This window comes from Rutidosis leptorrhynchoides, chromosome 1 (genome assembly GCF_046630445.1).
Source record: "Rutidosis leptorrhynchoides isolate AG116_Rl617_1_P2 chromosome 1, CSIRO_AGI_Rlap_v1, whole genome shotgun sequence".
Classification (NCBI taxonomy): Eukaryota; Viridiplantae; Streptophyta; class Magnoliopsida; order Asterales; family Asteraceae; genus Rutidosis; species Rutidosis leptorrhynchoides.
This window is the reverse complement of record NC_092333.1, coordinates 56,780,911-56,797,607: the sequence shown is the minus strand read 5'-3', so window position 1 is coordinate 56,797,607 and position 16,697 is coordinate 56,780,911. Positions and strand designations below refer to the sequence as shown.

The 16,697-nt window shown below is 39.6% G+C and overlaps 2 long non-coding RNA genes across 2 annotated transcripts; both read left to right on the top strand.

The window, feature by feature from the left end:
* The first annotated feature begins 1,888 nt into the window (after positions 1-1,888).
* On the top strand, positions 1,889-3,822 carry LOC139859987 (uncharacterized). The gene is made up of 3 exons (XR_011763194.1): positions 1,889-2,110; positions 2,750-2,804; positions 3,645-3,822. It is a non-coding gene; the product is annotated as an uncharacterized lncRNA (long non-coding RNA).
* Positions 3,823-7,931: 4,109 nt separating this feature from the next.
* LOC139859983 (uncharacterized) lies at positions 7,932-9,865 on the top strand. Its single transcript, XR_011763193.1, has 3 exons — positions 7,932-8,153; positions 8,793-8,847; positions 9,688-9,865. It is a non-coding gene; the product is annotated as an uncharacterized lncRNA (long non-coding RNA).
* Positions 9,866-16,697: the final 6,832 nt, after the last annotated feature.

The following is a 16,697-nucleotide window of genomic DNA, read 5'->3' as shown; positions in this document are numbered from 1 at the left end:
ATGGTTCACAATACAAATATGTTACAATGAAATAAGTTTATTGAATGCAGTTTTTACACAATATCATACAAGCATGGACTCCAAATCTTGTCCTTATTTAAGTATGCGACAGCGGAAGCTCTTAATAATCACCTGAGAATAAACATGCTTAAAACGTCAACAAAAAATGTTGGTGAGTTATAGGTTTAACCTATATATATCAAATCGCAACAATAGACCACAAGATTTCATATTTCAATATACATCCCATACATTGAGATAAAAATCATTCATATGGTGAACACCTGGTAACCGACATTAACAAGATGCATATTTAAGAATATCCCCACCATTCCGGGACACCCTTCGGATATGATATAAATTTCGAAGTACTAAAGCATCCGGTACTTTGGATGAGGTTTGTTACGCCCAATAGATCTATCTTTAGGATTCGCGTCAATTAGGGTGTCTGTTCCCTAATTCTTAGATTACCAGACTTAATAAAAAGGGGCATATTCGATTTCGATAATTCAACCATAGAATGTAGTTTCACGTACTTGTGTCTATTTTGTAAATCATTTATAAAACCTGCATGTATTCTCATCCCAAAAATATCAGATTTTAAAAGTGGGACTATAACTCACTTTCACAGATTTTTACTTCGTCGGGAAGTAAGACTTGGCCACTGGTTGATTCACGAACCTATAACAAATATGTACATATATATCAAAGTATGTTCAAAATATATTTACAACACTTTTAATACATTTTGATGTTTTAAGTTTATTAAGTCAGCTGTCCTCGTTAGTAACCTAGAACTAGTTGTCCACAGTTAGATGTACAGAAATAAATCGATATATATTATCTTGAATCAATCCACGACCCAGTGTATACATATCTCAGTATTGATCACAACTCAAACTATATATATTTTGGAATCAACCTCAACCCTGTATAGCTAACTCCAACATTCACATATAGAGTGTCTATGGTTGTTCCGAAATATATATAGATGTGTCGACATGATAGGTCGAAACATTGTATACGTGTCTATGGTATCTCAAGATTACATAATATACAATACAAGTTGATTAAGTTATGGTTGGAATAGATTTGTTACCAATTTTCACGTAGCTAAAATGAGTAGTTTTTTACCAATTTTGTTTTGCTCGCCATTTCTTCGTTTCTAATCCGTTTTGAGTGATTTAAGCGGCCACGGTTTCGTATTGAACTTGAATTTATGAAACTAAACAGAAAAGATATAGGTTTATAGTCGGAAATACAAGTTACAAGTCGTTTTTGAAAGAGGTAGTCATTTCCGTCGAAAGAACGACATCTTGATGACTGTTTTGAAAAACATACTTTCACTTTGAGTTTAACCATGATTTTTGGATATGGTTTCATGTTCATAATAAAAATCATTTTCCCAGAAGTATAGCTTTTAAATCAAAGTTTTTCATAGTTTTTAATTATCCAAACCAAAACAGCCCCCGGTTGTAACTACGACGGCGTAAATCCGGTTTTATGGTGTTTATCGTGTTTTCGGGTTTTAAATCATTAAGTTAGCATATCATATAGATATAGATCATGTGTATAGTTTATTTTAAAAGTGTAGTTAGAAGGATTAACTTTATTTGCGAACAAGTTTAGAATTAACTAAACTATGTTCTAGTGATTACTAGTTTACCACTTCGAATATGATAGCTTTTTATGTTGTAAGACCCAAATATTTATCTTGCATACTCGTGTACTTATAACATTCGAGATTGGGTTTCGTTGGCTATTTATATAAAGATTAAATGAAAAAGAATCTGTTTCAGAGAGGTCGCGCGCCGCGCGGGGTAGGGGCGCGCCGCGCCGTTTGCTGCTGACAGAATCCCTTGTTTTTAATTGGCTTAAATGAAGGGCAAATGGGTAATTTCACTTGAGGCCGGATTTGTGAGGCTTATGAGCTAGTTTGGATCAGTTTTGGATCCCATTCACATCCACTCATCATCTTCATCCATTTTTAGAGAGAGAGTAAGAGTTTAGAGAGAGATTGGAGGTTTTGGTGAGGAAGAAGCTCGAATCGTGCAAAGTCTCGGGTTTTAAAGTTGTTCCTTTCGTTCTCGGCTACACGGTGATAGTATTGGTAAGCTCAAACTCCGAATTTCAATTATCTAATTTGATATTCAAGTTAGGGTTTTGAGTTAATTAGTTGTAAAACCCTTTTATGTGATGAAATGGGTTTAGTGATGCTAGTAATCGGGTTGTTGTTAATTGTTGGTGGATTTTGGGTTTGGTGAACTAATTGGCCATGTTTAGAACTTTAATTTGAGTTTAATCACTTAAGTTAGTGATTATGGAAGTGTTGAAACCCATTTAGGGTATTTGGTTGACTAACTTTGACTTTGGGTCAAATTAGGGTTTCGTGGTGATTATGACCCAATTGGCGATTTAATGAAGTTTATAAACTTAAAATGGATTAAGTTGAAGTATAAAACCGAGTTAAATGTGTTTTGGTGTCAAAACTTGCAAAGAATGAGATTTTGACCTTTATGGGTCAAAATTAGGGTTTAAGTGTCAAAATGGGTATGACACGTGTTTAACACTTGTGTTCGGGTTTAATTGGTATATTAGGACCATTCTCACTTGTGTTAGTGACTATTGGTTAGTTTGGGCACGGTTTGTGCTTGGAAGTGCATTTGGGTCGAAATTGAACTTAGTGACGAATTGGGTTGATTTGTAAATCCACTCTAAGTGTATTGTTGTAATTGTGATAATGGAATAGGTATTTTCCATTGGCGAGTTGCGGATTACTTGGAAGCTTTCTTCAAGACTTCAAGGTGAGTGATATTATCCTATGTACATATGTATGTGTAGGATGGGTGCGGGTCGGGTGAAGTGAATCTCGGCTATAGAGCTCACTTCACGTGTAGGTGGACTTGATGGACTTTTGTATAAGTCCAATTGGCACGGTTGTGCGTTTTGGTTGACCATCTTTGGCGAAGTACACGTTCGTGTGTACATTATCACACGTGATTGTGATTTGGATGTTGTGGCCCCGATGTGGTGGATTATATAATCCCGTGACCGTGGGTTTGAGTTGGAGAAGTGAATCGCGTGTGGTTTCGGATTCACGATGACGCGTGTAGTTTCGGTCATCTTTTCGAATGAATCTCGTGTAGTTCGGATTCATGGTGACTCGTGTAGTTCGGTCATCTTATTGAGGTAGTAATCTCGTGTGGTTTCGGATTACTAAGGCTCGTGTAGTTCGGCCAACCTCGATGTTGTGAAGATAGTAATCTCGTGTGGTTTCGGATTACTAAGGCTCGTGTAGTTCGGCCAATCTTCATTGTGGTATTTGGTTCTCGGTATTGGGTTAAGGTGTTAACCTTGTTCGTTTATATTGTTATATATTAATGTATTGTTGTGTTGTAGCTAACCCTCCGGGTGTAGCTATTTGGCGTTGTTCACATCGTCGTTGGTGAACTTATATTGTTATTGTATCTTTAGCTCGTTGCTTAGAGATCGTACGGTATGCTTAGTGTAGTGCCTTATATGGATGCCTCGGTATGCGGTATTTGTTATTTTGTGGCGTGTCCATTTTATACATATATATGTATGTAGTATATTATCATTCACTAAGCATTAGCTTACCCTCTCGTTGTTGACTCTTTTTATAGATTGCATGCGGATGGTGGCTCGGGTAAGCGCGAGGATTAGAGGACTTGCATAGTTGCGTAGAAGGCTTGCTTTTGGATTTATTAGGATTGGGTAGCGTGTCCCCAATCGCCATGCTCGGCTTTGTTTTGTATTAAAAGTCTTATGGTCGAAAATTGTATTTTGGTACTTAAGGGGTAATTTGGGTCAATGTGGGCCCCGCTTCGTAAATTTGATTTTATTAATTAAACGTGCTAGTTTTTCATATATGAAGTCATGGTTAAAAGCGTTTGAGCTAAATGTGTCGGGAACTAGTCAAACATTTTCATTAAATTGACTTCCGGGGACAGCGGGCTGTCCAGGTGGTTTGGCGCGCCGCGCGGCCACCTGGCGCGCCGCGCAGATGACCTGCACCAGAAAATTTTTTTTTTTGTTTGAAATTTCGTCGAGTTTGGTCGGTTACGGTTTGGGTTGTTACAAGTGGTATCAGAGCATGGTCTAAGGGATTTAGGTGACTTGAGATAGGTGCCTAGACTTAGACTTGTGTGTGCTTAAATTGTTGCGGGACTTGTAGGATTACGGGTCTGAATGGGTTGATTAGTGCCTTGGCTATAGGTTGACTAACGTTTATATTAGTAATGCGGATATTATTAATATGATGTTGTGTTGTGATAATAATTCTCGCGTGTGTTTGTACCGCGTAGAATTTTGGTTGTGTTTGTGTATATCATCGAGCGAGACGGTCGTTGTACTAACGAGTCGATGCGGCATGTGTGCGTAATAAGAACTTGCAAACCTTATTACGGGTGCAAATCGTGTCTAACAAGTGATGTACGATGAGTGTTTAGCAAGATGGGGCTGTGTCGTGCGTACGGTTTTACACGTTCGTGGACTAATCGTTTTGCATTCTTTAGAATGGCGACGCGAAACGAGATCGAGACGAATGACGAGGAGTTTAATACTAGAGTTGCGGCCGCCGTTGCGGAGCAAATGGGTGCGTTAGAAGAAAGAATGGAAAGGAGGTATTCCGAACTTCAAAGTAGTGGTGAAATGGAGCGTTATCTTAAGAGCTTCATGAGGACTAAACCCCCGATGTATGACGGGAAACCGGATCCTTTGATAAGCACAACTTGGATTTCGGACGTCGAAGGGTGTTTTCGTACTATTGATTGCCCTCCCGAGAGGAAGACGAGACTCGCTACGAGTTTGTTGCGGGGTAGGGCAAGGGATTGGTTGGATGGTAAGATTGATCTTGTCGGTGGTGAGACGTTTATGGCCTTATCATGGGACGAGTTTAAGGAAGAATTCTTTGAGGAGTTCCGGACTTCGGCCGATTTGTGGGAATTGCGTAATGAGTTGCGAAATTTGCGACAAGGATCTATGGATTTGAGTACTCTTAAGACGACCTTTATGGCGAAGGCTCGTTTTTGTCCGGAGTATTTGGGGAATGATCGTTTGTTAATGGGGGATTTCTATCGGACCTTGAATGATGACTTGAAGGGTAAGATTAGTCGGGGTCAAGCGAAATCGTTTTCGGAATTATTCGACTTGGCTAGAGGTTTCGAGTCGTATTCACGATCGAAGAGGGGTGAATCTTCAAGTGAGAGAAGAGTTGTTTCTTATGGTGCTCCGAGTAAGAGGACTAAGGGTCCGAGTGTGAGCACGGGTGGTACGCGAACGGGTATATCGGATTCTAGTACGGCTAGATGTTACAATTGTGGCGTAAGGGGTCACAAGTCTTGGGAATGTTCGGTACCAAAGGGTGGTAGTATGGTGTGCTTCAATTGCCAAAAGGAAGGACATCGTAAGTCGGAATGTCCCAAGTTAGCGGGGACGGGTGCGGCCAGGAGACGTTAAGGTACGTTTAATTTTGATAAATATGTCTTTTGATTATTATTAAATGCCGTTTGAGTTTGAGCTGCGTGCCTTTGTTGTGCATGTTATGCTACGGGTGACGTTCCTAATGGAAGTACCCTGTGTTGATGTTTGATTGACGGGCGAAGGGCGTAAGACTTGGCGTAACCAAGCATTCCTTAGTATTTGGGAAACGTTTCTACCAAGCCACGGAAATGGTTTTGGTGTTTGGTTGTTAAGCGAGTGTTCGCTTTGATGTTGAAGTGACGAATCATGAGGTTCGTCGGTTGGTTGGAACCCTTGAGATCGAGTGTTTTAAATCTCGATGGGTGTTGGTAATGGAGTCTTTATGACGCGACATTAGGTGCCTCTTTTATACCTACTAGCGTGGTGTTCGACTCCGATTGTGTTGCGGTACACTTTTCGTTCAAAGTGTTTAAGGGTTGGTTAAAATCCTTCGTGTGCTCAAGGGTGGAGCAAGATGTGGTAATGGGTCGTGCGAACCCAATTATTGGTAAAGTCTACCTTTGGTAGCATTGTACGAGTGTACGAGATGCGGTTATGGAACGTAATTCTAAGTGGGGGAGTTACACTCCCGCACGAGGAAGTTTTAGTGTGAGATTTCGGATGATGCTATTGGTAGATCCGGAAAATGTTGTCGAGACCTGGTTGGGTCGATTTGTGATAGAGTACAATTTCGGATAAATTGTACTTATGGTTTGGATTTGAATCATCACCGAGGTGGTAACGTGGTAAATCTCATTGAGAGATAATGGACGTGTTTGACGAGCAAGGTGAAATCCTCCGGTTAAGGGAGGTGTGTGTCGGGTTCTCTTGTGGAGAATTATTGTTTGGTACCTATGTTTGGTATAGGTGGTTCTTGCTTGATTATGGATGGTTAGTGTTCCGCTAGGGTTCACTATAGTGTAGCAGAGCGCGATGTTGCATTACTCGTTGTTTGAGGCTGAAAGTGCGTATGTGATCGATGAAGCATGATCTTCGGGTCCGCTGACTTCATCGTGGTGTTGATGATTAATGAAGCATGATCTTTAGGGTCCGCTGACTTCATTATGGTATGGTTGATCGGTGGAGCATGATCTTCGGGTCCGCTGACTTCATTCGGTGTTGAGATTGGTGAAGCATGATCTTCGGGTCCGCTGACTTCATCATGGTTGTGAATCGCGTGTGGTTTCGGATTCACGATGACGCGTGTAGTTCGGTCATCTTATTGGAATGAATCTCGTGTAGTTCGGATTCATGGTGACTCGTGTAGTTCGGTCATCTTATTGAGGTAGTAATCTCGTGTGGTTTCGGATTACTAAGGCTCGTGTAGTTCGGCCAACCTCGATGTTGTGGAAGTGAATCTCGTGTAGTTCGGATTCACAAATGACTCGTGTAGTTCGGTCATTCCTCCGGGATAGTGACTCTCGTGTAGTTCGGATTCACTATGGCGCGTGTAGTTCGGCCATTCCCGATTGTTGTTGTGGTGAAGGTAGTGAGTCGCGTGTAGTTCGGATTCACTAAGGCGCGTGTGTTTTCGGCCAGCCTTCGTATGTTGTGTGATCCGTCGGTTGTTTTATACACCGATGGTGGGGTCGTAAGGACCGGGATGTTTGATCTATTGGTTGTTTTATACACCAATGGTGGGGTCGTGAGGACCGTGTTGTTTGATCTATCGGTTGTTTGATACACCGATGGTGGGGTCGTGAGGACCATGTGGTGTGATTAGTGATGCGATAGCCGTGTTTCGCTCACATGTTGTTACGGGTGTGACTAGAGTCGATTTTGTACACCTTTGGATTTAGCGTTGCCATAGTCGGTTGGGCGCTATCGGTTCTAGCCGTTGGATTATATGTTACGGTAGTTGCGTATTGGTCGTATTGCGCACTACAAAGGATGTATTGTGATTGGTGCTATCCGTAAGGATTCGTTTGGATCGGTCTTCATCGGTTCGGGTTGTTGACCTTAGGTTGGGACTTGGGTGCTTTTAGCGTTGTACTCGGTAATAGTACGCTAAGGGATTTATATCTCGGTACGAGATTGGTTGAGTTTTCCCGATGTTAGGGAAGGAGCATGGTTTTAGTGCTCGGATTGTGGATTTGAGAAAATCGCGGATGACGATTTTAGTGTTAAAGGTGCTTCAATGAGAATAGTTGCCTAGGAAAGTCGGGTTGGAACTTATGTTTAGGACCGTAAGTGGGGTCCGTTTGGTTAAGTGACGAGGATCACGAGGACGTGATCGAGTTTAAGTGGGGGAGAGTTGTAAGACCCAAATATTTATCTTGCATACTCGTGTACTTATAACATTCGAGATTGGGTTTCGTTGGCTATTTATATAAAGATTAAATGAAAAAGAATCTGTTTCAGAGAGGTCGCGCGCCGCGCGGGGTAGGGGCGCGCCGCGCCGTTTGCTGCTGACAGAATCCCTTGTTTTTAATTGGCTTAAATGAAGGGCAAATGGGTAATTTCACTTGAGGCCGGATTTGTGAGGCTTATGAGCTAGTTTGGATCAGTTTTGGATCCCATTCACATCCACTCATCATCTTCATCCATTTTTAGAGAGAGAGTAAGAGTTTAGAGAGAGATTGGAGGTTTTGGTGAGGAAGAAGCTCGAATCGTGCAAAGTCTCGGGTTTTAAAGTTGTTCCTTTCGTTCTCGGCTACACGGTGATAGTATTGGTAAGCTCAAACTCCGAATTTCAATTATCTAATTTGATATTCAAGTTAGGGTTTTGAGTTAATTAGTTGTAAAACCCTTTTATGTGATGAAATGGGTTTAGTGATGCTAGTAATCGGGTTGTTGTTAATTGTTGGTGGATTTTGGGTTTGGTGAACTAATTGGCCATGTTTAGAACTTTAATTTGAGTTTAATCACTTAAGTTAGTGATTATGGAAGTGTTGAAACCCATTTAGGGTATTTGGTTGACTAACTTTGACTTTGGGTCAAATTAGGGTTTCGTGGTGATTATGACCCAATTGGCGATTTAATGAAGTTTATAAACTTAAAATGGATTAAGTTGAAGTATAAAACCGAGTTAAATGTGTTTTGGTGTCAAAACTTGCAAAGAATGAGATTTTGACCTTTATGGGTCAAAATTAGGGTTTAAGTGTCAAAATGGGTATGACACGTGTTTAACACTTGTGTTCGGGTTTAATTGGTATATTAGGACCATTCTCACTTGTGTTAGTGACTATTGGTTAGTTTGGGCACGGTTTGTGCTTGGAAGTGCATTTGGGTCGAAATTGAACTTAGTGACGAATTGGGTTGATTTGTAAATCCACTCTAAGTGTATTGTTGTAATTGTGATAATGGAATAGGTATTTTCCATTGGCGAGTTGCGGATTACTTGGAAGCTTTCTTCAAGACTTCAAGGTGAGTGATATTATCCTATGTACATATGTATGTGTAGGATGGGTGCGGGTCGGGTGAAGTGAATCTCGGCTATAGAGCTCACTTCACGTGTAGGTGGACTTGATGGACTTTTGTATAAGTCCAATTGGCACGGTTGTGCGTTTTGGTTGACCATCTTTGGCGAAGTACACGTTCGTGTGTACATTATCACACGTGATTGTGATTTGGATGTTGTGGCCCCGATGTGGTGGATTATATAATCCCGTGACCGTGGGTTTGAGTTGGAGAAGTGAATCGCGTGTGGTTTCGGATTCACGATGACGCGTGTAGTTTCGGTCATCTTTTCGAATGAATCTCGTGTAGTTCGGATTCATGGTGACTCGTGTAGTTCGGTCATCTTATTGAGGTAGTAATCTCGTGTGGTTTCGGATTACTAAGGCTCGTGTAGTTCGGCCAACCTCGATGTTGTGAAGATAGTAATCTCGTGTGGTTTCGGATTACTAAGGCTCGTGTAGTTCGGCCAATCTTCATTGTGGTATTTGGTTCTCGGTATTGGGTTAAGGTGTTAACCTTGTTCGTTTATATTGTTATATATTAATGTATTGTTGTGTTGTAGCTAACCCTCCGGGTGTAGCTATTTGGCGTTGTTCACATCGTCGTTGGTGAACTTATATTGTTATTGTATCTTTAGCTCGTTGCTTAGAGATCGTACGGTATGCTTAGTGTAGTGCCTTATATGGATGCCTCGGTATGCGGTATTTGTTATTTTGTGGCGTGTCCATTTTATACATATATATGTATGTAGTATATTATCATTCACTAAGCATTAGCTTACCCTCTCGTTGTTGACTCTTTTTATAGATTGCATGCGGATGGTGGCTCGGGTAAGCGCGAGGATTAGAGGACTTGCATAGTTGCGTAGAAGGCTTGCTTTTGGATTTATTAGGATTGGGTAGCGTGTCCCCAATCGCCATGCTCGGCTTTGTTTTGTATTAAAAGTCTTATGGTCGAAAATTGTATTTTGGTACTTAAGGGGTAATTTGGGTCAATGTGGGCCCCGCTTCGTAAATTTGATTTTATTAATTAAACGTGCTAGTTTTTCATATATGAAGTCATGGTTAAAAGCGTTTGAGCTAAATGTGTCGGGAACTAGTCAAACATTTTCATTAAATTGACTTCCGGGGACAGCGGGCTGTCCAGGTGGTTTGGCGCGCCGCGCGGCCACCTGGCGCGCCGCGCAGATGACCTGCACCAGAAAATTTTTTTTTTTGTTTGAAATTTCGTCGAGTTTGGTCGGTTACGGTTTGGGTTGTTACATATGTATGAATCGAATGATGTTATGAACATCATTACTACCTTAAGTTCCTTGGATAAACCTACTGGAAAAGAGAAAAATGGATCTAGCTTCAACGGATCCTTGGATGGTTCGAAGTTCTTGAAGCAGAATCATGACACGAAAACAAGTTCAAGTAAGATCATCACTTGAAATAAGATTGTTATAGTTATAAAAATTGAACCAAAGTTTGAATATGATTATTACCTAGTATTAGAATGATAACCTACTATAAGAAACAAAGATTTCTTGAGGTTGGATGATCACCTTACAAGATTGGAAGTGAGCTAGCAAACTTGGAAGTATTCTTGATTTTATGAAACTAGAACTTGTAGAATTTATGAAGAACACTTAGAAATTGAAGATAGAACTTGAGAGAGATTAATTAGATGAATAAAATTGAAGAATGAAAGTGTTTGTAGGTGTTTTTGGTCGTTGGTATATGGATTAGATATAAAGGATATGTAATTTTGTTTTCATGTAAATAAGTCATGAATGATTACTCGTATTTTTGTAATTTTATGACATATTTCATGCTAGTTGCCAAATGATGGTTCCCACATGTGTTAGGTGACTCACATGGGCTGCTAAGAGCTGATCATTGGAGTGTATATACCAATAGTACATACATCGAAAAGCTGTGTATTGTACGAGTACGAATACGGGTGCATACGAGTAGAATTGTTGATGAAACTGAACGAGGATGTAATTGTAAGCATTTTTGTTAAGTAGAAGTATTTTGATAAGTGTCTTGAAGTCTTTCAAAAGTGTATGAATACATATTAAAACACTACATGTATATACATTTTAACTGAGTCATTAAGTCATCGTTAGTCGTTACATGTAAGTGTTGTTTTGAGACCTTTAAGTTAACGATCTTGTTAAATGTTGTTAACCCAAAGTTTATAATATCAAATGAGATTTTAAATTATTATATTATCATGATAGTATGATATATTAATATATCTTAATATGATATATACATTTAAATGTCGTTACAACGATAATCGTTACATATATGTCTCGTTTCGAAATCCTTAAGTTAGTAGTCTTGTTTTTACTTATGTAGTTCATTGTTAATACACTTAATGATATATTTAATTATCATATTATCATGTTATATATAATATAACAATGTATTAATATGCTTCATATATATTTAGTAAGACGTGGTTATAACGATAATCGTTATATGTATCGTTTCGAGTTTCATACGTCAATAGTCTCCTTTTTAAGTATATAACTTATTGTTACTATTTTTAATGAGATACTTGATGATCATTATATCATGTTAAACATATATATTTATTCATTTATGTATCATCATGTCATATACAACTTATAGCGTTCGTGAATCATTGGTCAAACTGGGTAATCAGACGTTTACAAAATTTCCGTTTCAATTAACCAAGTCTTAACAAGTTTGATTGCTTAACATATTGGAAACATTTAATCATGTAAATATAGTTTTCATTAAACATATAATCATAGAAAGGTTCGAAAAAGTTCGGGTCACTACAGTACCTACCCATTAAATAAATTTCATCCCGAAATTTTAAGCTGTTGGAGGTGTTGACGTATCTTCTGGAAATAAATGCGGGTATTTCTTCTTCATCTGATCTTCTCATTCCCAGGTGAACTCGGGTCCTCTACGAGCATTCCATTGAACCTTAACAATTGGTATCTTATTTTGCTTAAGTCTTTTAACCTCACGATCCATTATTTCGACGGGTTCTTCGATGAATTGAAGTTTTTCGTTGATTTGGATTTCATCCAAAGGGATAGTGAGATCTTCTTTAGCAAAACATTTCTTTAAATTCGAGACGTGGAAAGTGTTATGTACAACCGCGAGTTGTTGAGGTAACTCAAGTCGGTAAGCTACTGGTCCGACACGATCAATAATCTTGAATGGTCCGATATACCTTGGATTTAATTTCTCTCGTTTAGCAAATCGAACAACGCCTTTCCAAGGTGCAACTTTAAGCATGAACATCTCTCCAATTTCAAATTCTATATCTTTTCTTTTAATGTCAGCGTAGCTCTTTTTTCGACTTTGGGCGGTTTTCAACCGTTGTTGAATTTTGATGATCTTCTCAGTAGTTTCTTGTATTATCTCCGGACCCGTAATCTGTCTATCCCTCACTTCACTCCAACAAATCGGAGACCTGCACTTTCTACCATAAAGTGCTTCAAACGGAGCCATCTCAATGCTTGAATGGTAGCTATTGTTGTAGGAAAATTCTGCTAACGGTAGATATCGATCCCAACTGTTTCCGAAATCAATAACACGTGCTCGTAGCATGTCTTCAAGCGTTTGTATCGTCCTTTCACTCTGCCTATCAGTTTGTGGATGATAGGCAGTACTCATGTCTAGACGAGTTCCTAATGCTTGTTGTAATGTCTGCCAGGATCTTGAAATAAATCTGCCATCCCTATCAGAGATAATAGAGATTGGTATTCCATATCTGGAGACGACTTCCTTCTAATACAGTCGTGCTAACTTCTCCATCTTGTCATCTTCTCTTATTGGCAGGAAGTGTGCTGATTTGGTGAGACGATCAACTATTACCCAAATAGTATCAAAACCACTTGCAGTCCTTGGCAATCTAGTGATGAAATCCATGGTAATGTTTTCCCATTTCCATTCCGGGATTTCGGGTTGTTGAAGTAGACCTGATGGTTTCTGATGCTCAGCTTTGACCTTAGAACACGTCAAACATTCTCCTACGTATTTAGCAACATCGGCTTTCATACCCGGCCACCAAAAATGTTTCTTGAGATCCTTGTACATCTTCCCTGTTCCAGGATGTATTGAGTATCTGGTTTTATGAGCTTCTCTAAGTACCATTTCTCTCATATCTCCAAATTTTGGTACCCAAATCCTTTTAGCCCTATACCGGGTTCCGTCTTCCCGAATATTAAGATGCTTCTCCGATCCTTTGGGTATTTCATCCTTTAAATTTCCCTCTTTTAAAACTCCTTGTTGCGCCTCCTTTATTTGAGTAGTAAGGTTATTGTGAATCATTATATTCATAGATTTTACTCGAATGGGTTCTCTGTCCTTCCTGCTCAAGGCGTCGGCTACCACATTTGCCTTCCCCGGGTGGTAACGAATCTCAAAGTCGTAATCATTCAACAATTCAATCCACCTACGCTGCCTCATATTCAGTTGTTTCTGATTAAATATGTGTTGAAGACTTTTATGGTCGGTATATATAATACTTTTGACCCCATATAAGTAGTGCCTCCAAGTCTTTAATGCAAAAACAACCGCGCCTAATTCCAAATCATGCGTCGTATAATTTTGTTCGTGAATCTTCAATTGTCTAGATGCATAAGCAATCACCTTTGTTCGTTGCATTAATACACAACCGAGACCTTGCTTTGATGCGTCACAATAAATCACAAAATCATCATTCCCTTCAGGCAATGGCAATATAGGTGCCATAGTTAGCTTTTTCTTCAATAACTGAAACGCTTTCTCTTGTTCATCCTTCCATTCAAATTTCTTCCCTTTATGCGTTAATGCAGTCAAGGGTTTTGCTATTCTGGAAAAGTCTTGGATGAACCTTCTGTAGTAACCAGCTAGTCCTAAAAACTGGCGTATGTGTTTAGGAGTTTTTGGGGTTTCCCACTTTTCAACAGTTTCTATGTTTGCCGGATCCACCTTAATACCTTCTTTGTTCACTATGTGACCGAGGAATTGAACTTCTTCAAACCAAAATGCACACTTTGAAAACTTAGCGTACAATTCTTCCTTCCTCAATACTTCTAACACCTTTCTCAAATGTTCACCGTGTTCTTGGTCAATCTTTGAGTAAATAAGTATGTCATCAATGAAAACAATGACAAACTTGTCAAGGTATGGTCCACACACTCGGTTCATAAGGTCCATGAACACAGCTGGTGCATTAGTTAAACCAAACGGCATGACCATAAACTCGTAATGACCGTAACGTGTTCTGAAAGCAGTCTTTGGAATATCATCTTCTTTCACCCGCATTTGATGATACCCGGAACGTAAGTCAATCTTTGAATAAACAGACGAGCCTTGTAGTTGATCAAATAAGTCATCGATTCTCGGTAGTGGGTAGCGGTTCTTGATGGTAAGTTTGTTCAACTCTCGGTAGTCGATACACAACCTGAATGTACCATCTTTCTTCTTGACAAACAAAACAGGAGCTCCCCACGGTGATGTGCTTGGTCGAATGAAACCACGCTCTAAAAGTTCTTGTAATTGGCTTTGCAGTTCTTTCATCTCGCTGGGTGCGAGTCTGTAAGGAGCACGAACTATTGGTGCAGCTCCTGGTACAAGATCTATTTGAAATTCAACAGATCGATGTGGAGGTAGTCCCGGTAATTGGCTCTTTTCTTCAGTTTGTACTTTCTCGACATGTGCTAGAACAGCATAGCAACCTTTTCTTATTAGTTTTTGTGCCTTCAAATTACTAATAAGATGTAGCTTCGTGTTGCCCTTTTCTCCGTACACCATTAAGGGTTCTCCTTCTTCTCGGACAATGCGAATTGCATTTTTATAACATACGATCTCTGCTTTCACCTTCTTCAGCCAGTCCATGCCAACTATTACATCAAAACTCCCTAACTCTACTAGTATCAAATCAATCTTAAATATTTCGCTACCCAGTTTAATTTCTCGATTCCGGCATATATAATCTGCTGAAATTAATTTACCGTTTGCTAATTCGAGTAAAAATTTACTATCCAACGGCGTCAATGGACAACTTAATTTAGCACAAAATTCTCTACTCACATAGCTTCTATCCGCACCCGAATCAAATAAAACGTAAGCAGATTTATTGTCAATAAGAAACGTACCTGTAACAAGCTCCGGGTCTTCCTGTGCCTCTGCCGCATTAATATTGAAAACTCTTCTGCGGCCTTGTCCATTCGTGTTCTCCTGGTTCGGGCAATTTCTAATAATGTGGCCCGGTTTTCCACATTTATAACAAACTACATTGGCATAACTTGCTCCGACACTACTTGCTCCACCATTACTCATTCCGACACCATTTGTTCATTTCGTTCTATTAACCCCTGGTTCGTAGACCTCACACTTCGCCGCGCTATGACCATTTCTTTTACACTTGTTGCAAAATTTGGTGCAGAACCCCGAGTGATACTTTTCACACCTTTGGCATAGCTGCTTCTGATTGTTGTTGTTGTTGCGGTTATTATTGTTGTTGGGATGATTGTTGTAGTTGTTGTTGTTGTTGGGCCGTTTGTTGTAGTTGCGATTGATGTTGCGATTGTTGGGATAGTTGTTGCGATTATTGTTGTAATTGCTGTTGGTGTTGTATTGGTGATTCTTATCACCGTTTTCCTCCCACTTTCTTTTGACTTGCTTCACATTGGCCTCTTCAGCGGTATGTTCTTTAATTCTTTCTTCAATCTGGTTCACTAGTTTGTGAGCCATTCTACATGCCTGTTGTATGGAGGCGGGCTCGTGTGAACTTATATCTTCTTGGATTCTTTCCGGTAATCCTTTCACAAACGCGTCGATCTTCTCTTCCTCATCTTCAAACGCTCCCGGACACAATAGGCATAATTCTGTGAATCGTCTTTCGTACGTGGTAATATCAAATCCTTGGGTTCGTAACCCTCTATGTTCTGTCTTGAGCTTATTGACCTCGGTTCTGGGACGGTACTTCTCGTTCATCAAGTGCTTGAATGCTGACCATGCTAGTACGTAAGCATCATCTTGTCCCACTTGCTCTAGATAGGTATTCCACCATGTTAACGCAGAACCTGTGAAGGTATGCGTAGCGTACTTCACTTTGTCCTCTTCAGTACACTTACTTATGGCAAACACCGATTCGACCTTCTCGGTCCACCGTTTCAATCCGATCGGTCCTTCGGTTCCATCAAATTCTAAAGGTTTGCAGGCAGTGAATTCTTTGTAGGTGCATCCTACACGATTTCCTGTACTGCTAGATCCAAGGTTATTGTTGGTATGTAGCGCAGCCTGTACTGCGGCTATGTTTAAAGCAAGAAAGGCACGAAATTCCTCTTCGCTCATATTCAAGGTGTGTCGAGTAGTTGGTGCCATTTCTTTCAAAATAGTCAAATGAAACAAGTTAATCATACAGAATATTAAGAGTAGTCAATAGTATCTCGTAGCATAATAGGAACTCATTTATAAAAGCTTTTTCTTCATATTAGCGTTTTATAAGTTTAAATTCGGGTAGTACCTAGCCGTTAAGTTCATACTTAGTAGCTAATATACAATTCAACTACTACAATTCTATATGAAAAACTGATTATAATAATATTTCGCGTTCAAACTTTTACACAATATTTTACAAACTTACAATACCGCTTATTTTACATATAGCATGAAATATAGCACACAATAAATTTGATACAAGATGGTTGTGAAGATAATTCTAGCTAGTACACAAGTCGTTCAGCAAAGGCAATAAAGACACGTAATTCATACGTCCAGAAACAAGTCATGCATTCTGGTTTTACTAGGACTACTTTCCATCCTTGGTCTTGGGGAACATAACCGTTATGGCCG